The sequence below is a fragment of the Marmota flaviventris genome, chromosome 10, assembly GCF_047511675.1.
Source record: "Marmota flaviventris isolate mMarFla1 chromosome 10, mMarFla1.hap1, whole genome shotgun sequence".
NCBI lineage: Eukaryota > Metazoa > Chordata > Mammalia > Rodentia > Sciuridae > Marmota > Marmota flaviventris.
Genome location: NC_092507.1, coordinates 57,635,534 through 57,651,328, shown reverse-complemented (window position 1 = coordinate 57,651,328; position 15,795 = coordinate 57,635,534). Strand labels below are relative to the sequence as shown.

The 15,795-nt window shown below is 37.9% G+C and overlaps 1 protein-coding gene across 2 annotated transcripts in view; it reads right to left on the bottom strand.

The window, feature by feature from the left end:
• The window catches only part of Lrrc7 (leucine rich repeat containing 7), a 429,867-nt gene that overhangs the window by 110,904 nt on the left and 303,168 nt on the right, over nucleotides 1-15,795 (bottom strand). The window lies entirely within an intron of this gene.

Below are 15,795 nucleotides of genomic sequence, written 5' to 3'. Positions count from 1 at the left end.
ATACAGGATGTTGTATGAAAACAGCTAACACATTTATGCAGATTAATACTGTCATTTATAATAATGAAGTAAAAAAGAAACCAAAGATTATTTTAGAAGCTTTATATCTTGACTAGTACACATTGAAAATAAAAATAAGTCCAAAGGAAGTATAAAGCACTTTAAAGTGGTGCTTCCTAACAGACGGATATCCTTAATGAACATAGATGCAAAAATCCTTAAAAATATTAACAAACTGTATTCAAGAACACATTAATAAGATTGTACATCGAGTTGGTAACCTGGTAAGGGGGGTGAGGCACAGACACCCGAGTCTCCTCGATTTGTCGTCGAGCCAGAGGGGAGGAGCCGGGCCACCGCCAGCGCCCGGAGCAGGCCCAGCGGCTCGCCAGCGTGGTGACCGCGTGACCCCAATTGGAGAGGGGGCGGAGCGGAGCCGCCACCCGCGCCCGCAAGGTGGGCAGACCCGCGACCCAGTGGTACACGGGCGTGGTAGGAGGGGCAGGGCAGAGCCGCCGCCCGCACTTGCAAGGTAAACAGACCTGTGACAGACTGGCGGGTCAGGCCCAGTGGCCTGCCAGCGTGGTACACACGTCACCCCAACTGGAGTAGGGGCAGAGCAGATCCTTCGCCCACGCCCGGATCAGGCCCTGCCGGTGTGGTGGTCACGTGACCCCAATTGGAGTCGGGGCGGAGCGGAACCGCCACCCGTGCCCGCAGGGTGAGCAGACCTGTGACCAACCTGCAGATCAGGCCCAGGGGTCCGCAGGCGTGGTAGGAGGGGCAGGGCAGATCCGCCGCCCGCGCCTCCAAGGTAGGCAGACCTGCGACAGACCGGCGGATCAGGCCCAGGAGCCTGCCGGCGTGGTACACACACCACCCTAATTGGAGTAGGGGCAGAGCAGAGTCGCCGCCCGTGCCAGGAACAGGCCCAGCGACCTGCAGGCGGGGTAGTCACGACACCCCAATTGGAGTAGGGGCAGAGCAGAGCCACAACCCGTGCCCGAAAGGTGGGCAGATCTGCGACCGACCAGCGGGACAGGCCCAGTGGCCTGCCGGTACGACAGACATGTCACCCCATTTGGAGTAGGGGCAGAGTAGAGCCGCCGCCCGCGCCTGCAGGGTAGGCAAACCTGCAACCGACCGGCGGATCAGGCCCGGTGGCCTGCCGGCGTGGTACACTCGTCACCCCAATTGGAGTAGGGGCAGAACAGAGCCGCCGCCAGCTCCCAGAACAGGCCCAGTGACCTGCTGGCGTGGTAGTCACGACACCCCAATTGGAATAAGGAGAGAGCAGAGCCGCCGCCCGCGCCTCCAGGAAAGATACGCAAGCAGTATGAAAAGACAAGGAAAGAAAGGACCACAAGCAATGCAGGTCAATGCAACTTTAGAAGAGGTAACAGCTGCAGCAGATGGAATGTCAGATAAAGAATTCAGGATATACATGCTTCAGATGATCTGGAGTATCAAGGAAGACATTAGACAGCAAAATCAGACAATGAAAGATCACTTCGATAATGAATTACGCAAACAAATCCAGGAAGCAAAGGATCAACTATACAGGGAGATAGAGGTTATAAAAAACAAACAAACAGAAATCCTAGAAATGCAGGAAGCAATAAACCAACTTAAAAACTCAATGGAGAATACCACCAGCAGAGTAGAACACTTAGAAGATAGAACATCAGACAATGAAGACAAAGTATTTCAAATGGAAAAGAACATAGACAGCTCAGCAAGATTGTTAAGAAACCATGAGCAGAACATCCAAGAAATATGGGATAACATTAAGAGACCAAACTTAAGAGTCATTGGGATACAGGAAGGTACAGAGCTCCAAACCAAAGGAATGAGCAGTCTATTCAATGAAATAATACGAGAAAACTTCCCAGACTTGAAGAATGAGACAGAATCCCAAATCCTAGAAGCCTACAGGACACCGAATGTGCAAAATCATAAGAGATCCACACCTAGACACATTATAATGAAGATGCCCAACATACAGAATAAGGAGAGAATTTTAAAAGCTACAAGAGAAAGGAAGCAGATTACATTTAGGGGTAAGCCAATCAGGATAACAGCTGATCTTTCAACACAGACTCTGAAAGCTAGAAGATCCTGGAATAACATATTTCAAACACTGAAAGAAAATGGGTTCCAACCAAGAATTGTGTATCCAGCGAAATTAAGCTTCAGGATGGAAGATGAAATTAAAACCTTCCACGATAAACAAAAGTTTAAAGAATTAACAGCTAGAAAACCATCTCTTCAAAACATCCTCGCCAAAACATTACAGGAAGAGGAAATGGAAAATAACAATGAAAACCAACAGTGGGAGGTAGGACAGTAAAGGGGGGGAAATAATCAAAGAGGAAAACAAACCATGTTTAGTAACAGAAATAAACAAATATGGCTGGAAGAACAACCCATATCTCAATAATAACCCTAAATGTTAATGGCTTAAACTCACCAATTAAGAGACACAGACTAGTAGAATGGATCACAAAACAAGACCCAACAATATGCTGCCTACAGGAGACGCATTTGATAGGAAAAGACATACATAGGCTGAAGGTGAAAGGTTGGGAAAAATCATATCACTCATATGGACTTCGGAAACAAGCAGGAGTGTCCATACTCATAGCAAATAAAATAGATTTCAAGCCAAAGTTAATCAAAAGGGATAAAGAGGGACACTACATACTGCTTAAGGGAACCATACACCAACAAGACATAACAATCATAAATATTTATGCCCCAAACAATGGTGCAGCTATGTTCGTCAAACAAACTCTTCTCAAGTTCAAGAGTCTAATAGACCACCATACCATAATCATGGGAGACTTCAACACACCTCTCTCGCCACTGGACAGATCTTCCAAACAAAAGTTGAATAAGGAAACTATAGAACTCAATAACACAATTAATAACCTAGACTTAATTGACATATATAGAGCATACCACCCAACATCAAGCAGTTACACTTTTTTCTCAGCAGCACATGGATCCTTCTCAAAAATAGATCATATATTATGTCACAGGGCAACTCTTACACAATATAAAGGAGTAGAGACAATACCATGCATCTTATCTGATCATAATGGAATGAAACTGAAAATCAACGATAAAAGAAGGAAGGAAAAAGCATACATCACTTGGAGAATGAACAATAGGTTACTGAATGATCAATGGGTTATAGAAGACATCAAGGAGGAAATTAAAAAATTCTTAGAGATAAATGAAAACACAGACACAACATATCGGAATCTATGGGACACATTGAAAGCAGTTCTAAGAGGAAAATTCATTGCTTGGAGTTCATTCCTTAAAAAAAGAAAAAACCAACAAATAAATGATCTCACACTTCATCTCAAAATCCTTGAAAAAGAAGAGCAAAACAACAGCAAAAGAAGTAGAAGGCAAGAAATAATTAAAATCAGAGCTGAAAGTAATGAAATCGAAACAAAAGAAACAATTGAAAAAATTGACAAAACTAAAAGTTGGTTCTTTGAAAAAATAAACAAAATCGACAGACCCTTAGCCATGCTAGCGAAGAGAAGAAGAGAGAGAACTCAAATTACTAGCATACAGGATGAAAAAGGCAATATCACAACAGACACTTCAGAAATACAGAAGATAATCAAAAACTATTTTGAATCCTTATACTCCAATAAATTAGAAGATAGTGAAGGCATAGATAAATTTCTTAAGTCATATGATCTGCCCAGATTGAGTCAGGAGGATATAGACAACCTAAACAGACCAATATCAATTGAGGAAATAGAAGAAACCATAAAAAGACTACCAACTAAGAAAAGCCCAGGACCGGATGGGTATACAGCAGAATTTTACAAAACCTTTAAAGAAGAACTAATACCAATACTTTTCAAGCTACTTCAGGAAATAGAAAAAGAGGGAGAACTTCTAAATTCATTCTATGAGGCCAACATCACCCTGATACCTAAACCAGACAAAGACACTTCAAAGAAAGAAAACTACAGACCAATATCTCTAATGAACCTAGATGCAAAAATCCTCAATAAAATTCTGGCGAATCGGATACAAAAACATATCAAAAAAATTGTGCACCATGATCAAGTAGGATTCATCCCTGGGATGCAAGGCTGGTTCAACATACGGAAATCAATAAATGTTATTCACCACATCAATAGACTTAAAAATAAGAACCATATGATCATCTCGATAGATGCGGAAAAAGCATTCGACAAAGTACAGCATCCCTTTATGTTCAAAACTCTAGAAAAACTAGGGATAACAGGAACATACCTCAATATTGTAAAAGCAATCTATGCTAAGCCTCAGGCTAGCATCATTCTGAATGGAGAAAAACTGAAGGCATTCCCTCTAAAATCTGGAACAAGACAGGGATGCCCTCTCTCTCCACTTCTGTTCAACATAGTTCTTGAAAGTGACACTGGCCAGAGCAATTAGACAGACGAAAGAAATTAAAGGCATCAAAATAGGAAAAGAAGAACTTAAATTATCACTATTTGCAGATGATATGATTCTATACCTAGCAGACCCAAAAGGCTCTACAAAGAAACTATTAGAGCTAATAAATGAATTCAGCAAAGTGGCAGGATATAAAATCAACACGCATAAATCAAAGGCATTCCTGTATATCAGCGACAAATCCTCTGAAATGGAAATGAGGACAACCACTCCATTCACAATATCTTCAAAAAAAATAAAATACTTGGGAATCAACCTAACAAAAGAGGTGAAACACTTATACAATGAAAACTACAGAACCCTAAAGAGAGAAATAGAAGAAGATCTTAGAAGATGGAAAAATATACCCTGTTCATGGATAGGCAGAACTAACATCATCAAAATGGCGATATTACCAAAAGTTCTCTATAGGTTTAATGCAATGCCAATCAAAATCCCAACGGCATTTCTTGTAGAAATAGAGAAAGCAATCATGAAATTCATATGGAAAAATAAAAGACCCAGAATAGCAAAAACAATGCTAAGCAGGAAGTGTGAATCAGGCGGTATAGCGATACCAGACTTCAAACTATACTACAGAGCAATAGTAACAAAAACAGCATGGTACTGGTACCAAAACAGGCGGGTGGACCAATGGTACAGAATAGAGGACACAGAAACCAATCCACAAAACTACAACTATCTTATATTTGATAAAGGGGCTAAAAGCATGCAATGGAGGAAGGATAGCATCTTCAACAAATGGTGCTGGGAAAACTGGAAATCCATATGCAACAAAATGAAACTGAATCCCTTTCTCTCGCCATGCACAAAAGTGAATTCAAAATGGATCAAGGAGCTTGATATCAAATCAGAGACGCACTGTCTGATAGAAGACAAAGTTGGCTACGATCTACATTCGGTGGGGTTGGGCTCCAAATTCCTCAATAGGACACCCATAGCACAAAAGTTAATAACTAGAATCAACAAATGGGACTTACTCAAACTAAAAAGTTTTTTCTCAGCAAAAGAAACAATAAGAGAGGTAAATAGGGAGCCTACACCCTGGGAACAAATCTTTACTCCTCACACTTCAGATAGAGCCCTAATATCCAGAGTATACAAAGTTATACTCAAATTTTTTGAGTATAACTCAAAAAATTAGACAATAAGAGAACAAACAACCGAATCAACAAATGGGCCAAGGACCTGAACAGACACTTCTCAGAGGAGGACATACAGTCAATCAACAAGTACATGAAAAAATGCTCACCATCTCTAGCTGTCAGAGAAATGCAAATCAAAACCACCCTAAGATACCATCTCACTCCAGTAAGATTGGCAGCCATTAGGAAGTCAAACAACAACAAGTGCTGGCGAGGATGTGGGGAAAAGGGTACACTTGTACATTGCTGGTGGGACTGCAGATTGGTGCAGCCAATTTGGAAAGCAGTATGGAGATTTCTTGGAAAGCTGGGAATGGAGCCACCATTTGACCCAGCTATTCCCCTTCTTGGTCTATTCCCTAAAGACCTAAAAAGAGCATGCTACAGGGACACTGCTACATCGATGTTCATAGTAGCACAATTCACAATAGCAAGACTGTGGAACCAACCTAGATGCCCTTCAATAGACGAATGGATAAAAAAAAATGTGGCATTTATACACAATGGAGTATTACTCTGCATTAAAAAATGACAAAATCATAGAATTTGCAGGGAAATGGATGGCATTAGAGCAGATTATGCTAAGTGAAGCTAGCCAATCCCTAAAAAACAAATGCCAAATGTCTTCTTTGATATAAGGAGAGTAACTAAGATCAGAGCAGGGACGAAGAGTAGGAGAAGAAGATTAACATTTAACAGGGATGAGAGGTGGGAGGGAAAGGGAGAGAGAAGGGAAATTGCATGGAAATGGAAGGAGACCCTCAGGGTTATACAGTGGAGGGGGTAGAGAGAGAGGAGGGGAGGGGAGGGGAGAGGTGGGGAGGGGGGATGGTGGAGGATGGGAAAGGCAGCGGAGCACAACAGACACTAGTATGGCAATATGTAAATCAATGGATGTGTAACTGATGTGATTCTGCAATCTGTGTATGGGGTGAAGGTGGGAGTTCATAACCCACTTGAATCAAAGTGTGGAATATGATATGTCAAGAAATTTGTAATGTTTTGAACAACCAACAATAAAAAATTAAAAAAAAAAAAGATTGTACATCATAATGAAGTTAGTTTTAGGGTCAGAGATGATTCAACATATGCAATTCAACAAGTGTAATTCATCATGTAACTAGAATTAAAAACAAAAATCATATTATCATAGAGAAAAAAAACTTTAAAGAATCCAGCACCCATTAATGAAAACAAGGAAATTATCTCAACATCATAAAGGCTACATATTGACAAATATAAAGCCAACACCATAGTGAATGGGGAAAAACTGGAAGCATCCCCTGTAAAATTAGGAACAAGACAAGGATGTCCACTCTCATCACTATGATTCAATATAGTACTTGAAATTTTAACCAGAAAAATCAGGCAAGAAAAGGAAATAAAACAGATACAAATAATAAAGGAAGAAGTCAAATTATCATTGTTTGTAGATATTATTCTATACTTAGAAGATTCAAAAAAACCACCCAGAAGTTTTCAATGGCTAATAAGCAAATTCAGCAAAGTGTTAACATAGAAAAATCAATAACTTTTCTATGCACCGATCTTCTAAAGAAGAAAATCAGGAAAACAGTTCCATTTACAATAGCCTCAACAATAACAACAACAAACACCAGTGAATAAATCTAACCAAGGAGAAGAAAGACCTCTTACAATGAAAATTGTAGAAAACTGAAGAAAGATTAATATTTTGCCTCTACAGGAACATGGGAGGTCTTTCCAAACTTCTAGCATCATCTTCAGTTTTTTTCTTCAGTGGTCTACAGATTCAGTGCAGTCCCCATCAAGATTTCAAGGACATTCATAACTGAACTAGAAAAACAGTCCCCAAATTCGTAGGGAACCAGAATACCCAAAACAATTTTAGCAAACAGAGCAATTCTAGAGGCACCACAATACCTGATTTTAAATCATGAAGTAACAAAAACATCATGGTACTGGTGTAAAAACAGACAATGACAACCAGAACAGTGAAATAGAATGTAAGGCAAAGAGAGATACAGATAAAGATAGGCAGATACAGTCATCTATCTTTGACAAAGGCACCACATACACTGGAGGCTAGGTTAAGAGTTTAGATTCTAAAACGTCCTATTAGGAAGATTCTAGTTAAGTTAATTAATTACTCTACACCTCAGTTGTATCCCTGGATAAAGAGAGTGAAAACAGCACTTGTGTTAAAAGACCTAAAAATATATGAAGGAATTAATATATGTAAATCACTTAGGATGAGCACAGAGTGAATGCTAGCTAACTTTTGCCAGTATTCTTACTTTCAGGGGTCATAAATCAATTTCATTTAGTTTAGACTCAGAATTAAGAGCTAGAGTCCATCCTAATTTTTCTTATTAACATTAGATGAGTTGCTTGGGCTGCTTCTAAACAATGAGAGGAAATTAATGGATTTTAATCAGACTAATTCTTTTCCATACTGTCCATTCAGCAAAACTCACTCAGTTTTAGTACAAACTCCCAGTCTAAGTTGAATTCCGTAAAATCAGAATATGTAAAAAAATATAATAATGTAGACATTCAACCTCTGAAATATGTTGGCTGATTTTGAGCAGTTATTCTCATAAAAAGTATATATAAGCAATATACTTTTCATTAGACCCAATTTTCTCATCCATCCTGAACCACTAGGAAACTCCGCTTTCATTTGCAATTCTTAGAAAGTTAACTGGATTGTTTGAAAAGAAAATTTACAAAAATTTATTTTAGATTATAGGAGCAAAGTGTCCATGAAATCAGAATACTATTTAAAACAGATTTTTAGTGGATAAAACTTTACCTATGAGTAGAAAATAGCTTTGCTCATATCCAGATGATTTTTTAAAAAATTCTTTGTTTCAAGTTAGTACATTAAAAAATTTCTTAATCAACCCAAACTGTAGAAACATTCATATATGTTTCTCATAAGTAGCCATAATTGTAGTTTGGACATCACTCATAAATAGCCATAACTCTAAAATGTTGGGGCAAGGAGTGAGGGAGTGGTCAGTGGAGAACATTTTCTTTTGTCATTACTGGTTTTGTACTTCAGCTGAAATCTTACAATTATCAATGAAGTTCTATTTGCTCATTTTGGCGAAGGGGGGGGGCTTTTCTCAGTGACTTTGTAAGTGAGGATACTTCTATTCAGTTTCGGAAATACATTAAAATTTATTGCTTGTGTTTTAAATTTCTCTCACTAAGTCCTCTGACTTCACAAAGTCAAGCACACCACATAACTACAGTTTGGTAATAATGGAGGGTATATAGGACAGTGTTTCCATAAGAGTATAACGGAACCAAAAAGTTCCTGTTGCCTAACAACATTGTAACGTGGTAGCTCAATACGTAACTCCAGTGTTTATGGGATGCTGGTGTAAACAAAGCTACCAGGCTGCCAGTAGTGTAAAAGTATAGCACATAGCCAGGTTCAGTGGTGCACACCTGTAATCCCAGAGGCTCACGAGGCTGAGACAGGAGGATCGCAAGTTCCAGCTAGCCTCAGCAACTTAGTGAGGCCCTGAGTAAGTTGGTGAGACCCTGCTTTAAAATAAAAAAATAAAAATAAAAAGAACTGGGGATGTACTTCAGTGGTAAAGCACCTCTGGGTTCAATCTCTAGTATCCGCCGCCGCCCCCCCATCCCCCAAACACACAAGAAAGTATAGCAATACAATTATGCAAAGTATATGATATTTAGTAATGATAATAAACTATGTTACTGATTTATGTATTTACTATATTATGATTTTTCTCATTGTTTTAGAGTACTTCTCTTTATATAAAATAAGTTTACTATAAAATAGTGTGGCATATTATGTCAGCAGCAGCCTCATACATCTTCTGTTTGTATAAGTATATGCTATAAAGTTTGCACAATGACAAAATTGCCTAATGATGCATTTCTCAGAAAGTATCCCCAACAAAAAATGATGCATGACTGTTTCATGCATCTAACAGTTTATTCTTGAGGATTCTGCCAAAAAGCAGGAAGCAATTTCAAACACCTCATTTCCTGAGAGTAGATTTTATAGGTTTAAAATATGAATGTTATGGACTGAATGTTTCCTTCCAAAATTCATATATTGAAGTTCTGATCCCCAATTTTATGGTATTTGCAAATGGACCCTTTGAGAAGTAATTGGTATTAAAATCATGAGAGTAGGGGCCTCATGATGGGAAGAGACACCAGAGAGCTTGTTCTCCTTCTTTTTCCCCATGTACAAAGAGGTCATGTGAGCATACAGGAGCATAGCAGCTAATACAAGTCCAGAGGGGCTCAGACTGCCACTCACTTTGCTGGTACCTTGGGCTCCCCTATACTGAGAAATACGTTTCTGTTGTTCAAGTTATCCAATCTACTGTATTTTGTTATAATATCCCAGACTAGGACACTATCATTATCACATTTGCAAATAAGTACAGAATGTTTTTCTTTTAAAGAACTAGACATTTCACTCACACTTTATTAACAACCCTCCCATGATGAATGTGAGCTACAATGAATATATACATATCTGTTTGGTTATTACTATCAATAACAATTGTTAAAATTTATTGAAGGCTCTCTAGCACTAAGTCTCACAGTAACCTCTGAGAAACATTATTATTTCCATTTTATAAATAAGGAAACTGTGGCTCTTTGATGTGGGGTGACTTGCCAACAGTGAATTGTCTAATGGGTGGATAAGCCAGGACTGAAACCTGAGTCAAGTTTCAGGGCTTATAAACATTCCTCTGTGCCAAGATGCCCAGGGGCCATTGCAGGAGATGAGAACTGTTCAAGGAATGCTACCAGCCCTCGGGGAGCCTGTGCTGTAGTTGGCATGACATGCAAAATAATCAAAAAGTTAGATGATGATACAAAGGTAAACCAGAGAGTGAAACAACGACTGGAAAAGAAAATCCCAAGTTGCTCTAACTTGGATACAGAATATCCCAAGGTTATTTGTCTATGAAACTTGTTCTAATGTAATGGCTATTAATGATCTAAATCGCTTCACACCTGAGAGCCCAAACTGAAGACAGAACTTTTTTCTGTTTTGCATAGGTCCTTAAATGTCCTGATTCCTAGTCTAGCAGCCTCTGTGGCCAAACTCTGTGAAAGAGTTACTTTATAAAATACTCATTTTGAGTTCTGAGTTTTTATTGCTTTTATCCAAGACTATATAACTAAGAAAGAACAGACTCTGTGTGTGTTTCTTTGAGTGTGACAAACCCTTTTTGTCTGGAGCATCCCCAGAGCCCATAAATTTACCAAACATGGAGAATCATTTACAGAAGGTGTGACTTGGCTATCACATACACTTGAGAGACACAACACTGAAATCTGGTAACTTCCATCAGCCTCAGTGTCTGCATCTGTTGATACCAATTGTGTTAATGGGGGTCCTGAATTAAAAACAGTACCTGTAAATCACCAAACATGGCATCTGGAGCATTGTGAGCATAAAACGTTGTTCATTATTATTCTTATTTGACATTCAATTCTCAGGGCTGTTGAAATTTCTAGGCATATACTAAGGTTCAACAACAAAAATAACTGGTTTTTATAAATCATTTGGCACAAAAGTCATAGGATCAATTTCAACCATGAAAAATGTTGAAAAATGAAATCTGGCAGCTTATAGTTGTACTATTAAAAATGATTAAATATAAGTCTAAAATATTGAACTACTCCATGTACAGAAGATGAATATTTTTGGTCACTGCAGCTGGTCATATTGTTTCTAGGGTTTCAGTGCCCAGAGTTGTAGGTGAAATGTTTCATAATAAAATATAGATTACTTGACCATTTACAGAATATTTATGTAAATAATCAAATTTCATCTCTAACCTTTGAATTAAACCTCTGATCTAGCAAGTCTGAATTTCCTAAGGTAAACAAAGTCACTGTATTACCACTTTTAAAGAAAGTACAGATTGTTTATTAAGGCACATCATAAAACTTTAAAAAAATAGTATATTTTTTCCCATACATGCAAATCTAAAACATTTGTGTGTAGAAGACTACTCAAGTGAGAACATAAGTTAGACAGTGACCATTACCACTTTACTGTCCAAACTGTGTCGTGTATAGAATGAAAATACTCAAACTTTTGGTTTTATGACCCTTTCACAGTCTTAAAAATAATCATAGATAACCCCAAGGAATTTTTGTTTTTATAGGTTGTATCTATTGAGTTTCTTATATTCTAAATTAAAATAGGAATTAAAAATAGTTATGTATTAATTTCTTCTTAAATAATAAATCCATTACATGTTAATGTAAATAACAGAATGCAAAGTGACTGTATTTTCACAAACAAAAAATTTAGTGAGAAGAGTGACATTATTTTATTCTCCTTATACCCACCACTGCTTTGATTTAATACTGTTTTTTTATTACTCCATTCTTCTGCAAATTCCCCCATATAATGGTACCAAAAATCTCTTTAAAAATAAACTTTTATGATGGGATTGTTTATTCCTCTAAACTAGTAATCAATGTTTGAATTAAATAGTACCAGTTATCTTTGATAAGTCTTTTCCTAATTTTGTTATTTATTTATTGGTATTAGGACTTGAACCCAAGGGCACTTCACCACTGAGCTACATTCCTGTTCCCTTTTATTTTGAACAGGTCTCACTAAGTTGCCAAGGCTGGCCTTGAACTTGCAATCTTCCTACCTCAGCCTCCTAAGCAGCTAGAATTACAGGCTTGTGTCACTGTAATGGACTCACTTCTATACTTTAAAAAGAATTGTCAATCTTTTGGAAAATAAAACTAAATATGGGAATAACAGCATCCATATTTATTTGCATAATTTTCCCATTTCCATTCTGAACAAGGCATTTAGTGAAAGGTAGAAGCATAAGAGTTCTAAATAAAAATCTTGTCCATTAAAGTCATCCTTACTGCTTGATATTCTTAGAGTATTACCAAACAACACTGATTAACACAGAACAATATAGAAATTGAAACCCAAAGTGAACTGGGGTCTAATGTTCATATTTTTAGAAACCTACACAATTTTGGATCTGGGATACATAAGCTATCTTAATTGCATTTGTCAGGCAGAATAATATGATCTTTAAAATAAGCAGTTATAAATTGGGAAAAGTGCCCAAAGTAAACAAAACAGGCACTGGGACAGAGAAAATGTGGTAGTGGACATTACGGGAAACTAGAATCTTCCTAGTCACGGTGTTGTCCCTGAACCTGAAGCATCAACATTACTGAGACATCTTCGACATATACAGAACCTCAAGCTCTCTGGTCTCAGACCTACTGGACTAGAATCTGCCTTTCAAAGAAGACAGCCAATGTACACTGAAGTTTAGAGTAGAAGATGTGAAGCAGTCAGCTTTATGAAGAGAAGGGAAAAAAATATTCAGATAGAGGTAATGACAAAAAGAAAGCCATGAGGCAGGAAGGAGTCTGGCTTCTTGAAAGTGCAGAAGGGCCAGTGTGGCTGAACCCTAGTGAATGGGAGGGATGGGATTAGTGAATGGTAGATGTCATGCTACTACTATTACCCGGTCTATGCAAATGGTGCTTATATATTTTATAATAAAAATTCTTAATTTCAAAACATTACTATTTTTGGTTATAGTCTAGTTATGTTTCTTCAGTAATCATCGTTAAAGACCTAAGCAACAGAACCTATATGTTTGTGTTCTGTGAAGGCAAATAGTATAGGAACTGAAGTATTACCATATTCTGAAACTACCATAGGGGTAAAGAATAAGAACACTTCAATGGGTGGTGGCAGATGGTGGTGACTTTCTGGGTTCCTGGGGCCTCCAGTAAGGAGAGCATACTGTATCAGCAAGTTCTAGAACTGGTTTTGGGCTGCATCTTATAAGGCCAGGGCCCATGGGCTTGGATTTCTCGATATTCTAGTTACATCCCCACTTTGGGTGCTTTTCAGAAACTATTTCTTTAAGATGTACACCATAGGTATCCTCCCCCTTTTCTACTGTGAATTAGATTTCCACATCTCTCATTATGTTAGTTTCCCTATTGTCAATCCTGTTATGGGTGATGCCTGAAACTGGCAGTCAGAAGGGCAGGGATTACTCAACCACTAGCATCCATGGACTTCAAGTGGATCCTTATGTCTATGCAACCAGTGTTTCAGTGGCTTTCAGGAAAGTTCCATTAAGAGGCTGTCTAATATTGATTAGGTCTAGCAAAGCACTATGCCTCCCTCAACCCCTAAGAAACTCCATTAAGTTCTTTTGGTCTTTCAATGCTGGCCAAATTCCAGCTCTTTTAAATATTGCTTCTTTTATCCAACATAAGTATGTTTCTTTTTTTTTTTTTTTTTTTTTTTTGGCTTTGTGACATTTGAGAGTTTAATTAAAACGAGTTGCTTTCAATATGAAGGCTCACTGTTCTGCCTTCTCAGCACAGATAGATGCTCTAATTCCCAGCCACTCACCCTGATTTTCTGAATTGCCTTGTGTTCAAGTAATTGAAAGCTGCTGACAGTCAAGTGAGGTCTCTGAATCTGTTCCTTTTGAACTTAGTGGTATTAAAGCTTATATCAAATGACTAGTTGAACAATTCGGCTTTCTCCAGGTTTGTAAGTCAACTACCAAGAGGACTGCAAGGGTCAAGACAAGATATTAGCGGTGACATAAGACTGGCTTAGAGTGTGTGCAGAGCCAGGCTATGGCAACCTATGTGGCTGCAGGAAGGAGACAGAGCTGGAGACTGGCTGTTCCCAAAACTAGTCTGGCATGAGGTGTAGCTGGTGAAGGGCAGAGGCAGGAATTCATACTCATGTGTGACAGGAGCTCAAAACACATATCTACAATGTCAGTCATGGGCTAACACCTGTGGGACTCCAGAAAAAGCTGTTTGTCTCTGGGAGGTTGTAAAGAGGGCCAGAGTCTGGCTGAACATCTCTTGACAAAAGCTAGTTCTTAGGAAGACCAAGTCAGGGTTCCACTTCCTACCGAAAAAACCCAACTTTTCTTTGCTGATTTTTAGGTTATAAACCTCGTCATCGTGGTAATTAGTCTTTGTAAGAAATGTGAACACAAATGGCAAAATATCTATCATGACCTTAGCAAGAATAGATGAGGTTAAATTCAGTTTCCACTGAGCATTGACTCAATGATGAAAGAGTAGTATCTAATAGAGTATAATTAGGAAGAATTTTTGAAAAACATCAGTCTTATAAGGATAATTACCTTTGAGTACCTCCCCTCCCCCATAAATAATGTTTTCTTTGCACTAGAAAAAATGAAAGAAAACTATAGACAGAATCATATTGTATGGTGTGGTATTACAATATCAGGAATGGTTGAGACTTTTTCTACTTTCCAAAGTCTGAACATTTGAATTTGAATTTTGCTAAACTATTCTACTTTTTAAAAGTTAAGTTTTCCAGATCCATGGTTTCCAGTGCCCTTGCTAGGAACAGGGGAGGGGAGCGGTGAGGGACATTCTTGCTATCTTTGATTGTGGTAGGGATGGATCTAAGATTTTTATAACTATGTCAAAACTTGTCAAATTAAAGAATTTAATATTTACAGTTGGCTGTCTATCAATCATATACAAAAAAGCTGTTTTTAAAAAGTGAGGCTTTCTCTTGCCTAGTATACTCAAATTTGTTGAATAAAGAATTTATATAATTCTTCACAATGAGATATGCGACAAGATACTGATAACATTGCCTTAGTAATCTCAGGATAAAAGCATCTTATCCTGAGATTCCTCATTTCACAGAGATTTTAAACAAAAGCATTTCAGTGAAGCATTGAGAATAAATATTTCTTAAAGAATTGTGAACCAAATGTTAACAGCAATAGAAAGTTAGAAATGAATTTCTATGAAATAAATGGAGCACATTTTATCCTTAAAAGACAATGTTGGGTTTTCATCTTGAAGTTTTAAAAATTGCTAGCTAAGCAGATGCTTCTCTTTTTGCTTCTAAAAACACTATATGCTTTGATACATATCAAATATTAAAAACAGTATAATGGCAACATATACATACTGTAGCACCTTAGAAAAATTGATTTAATTTTGCAAGAAATACCCAAGTGAGCTTACAACTGCTAGTCATTTGAAAATATCAAATAAATTCTAGCTGGAAAATACCATTAAGAGTATAATTGAAGGTCTGGTTAATTGTTTTGCTGTGAAAGATTTATGGCTGAACATTTCTCATGATATTACATAGATGAAT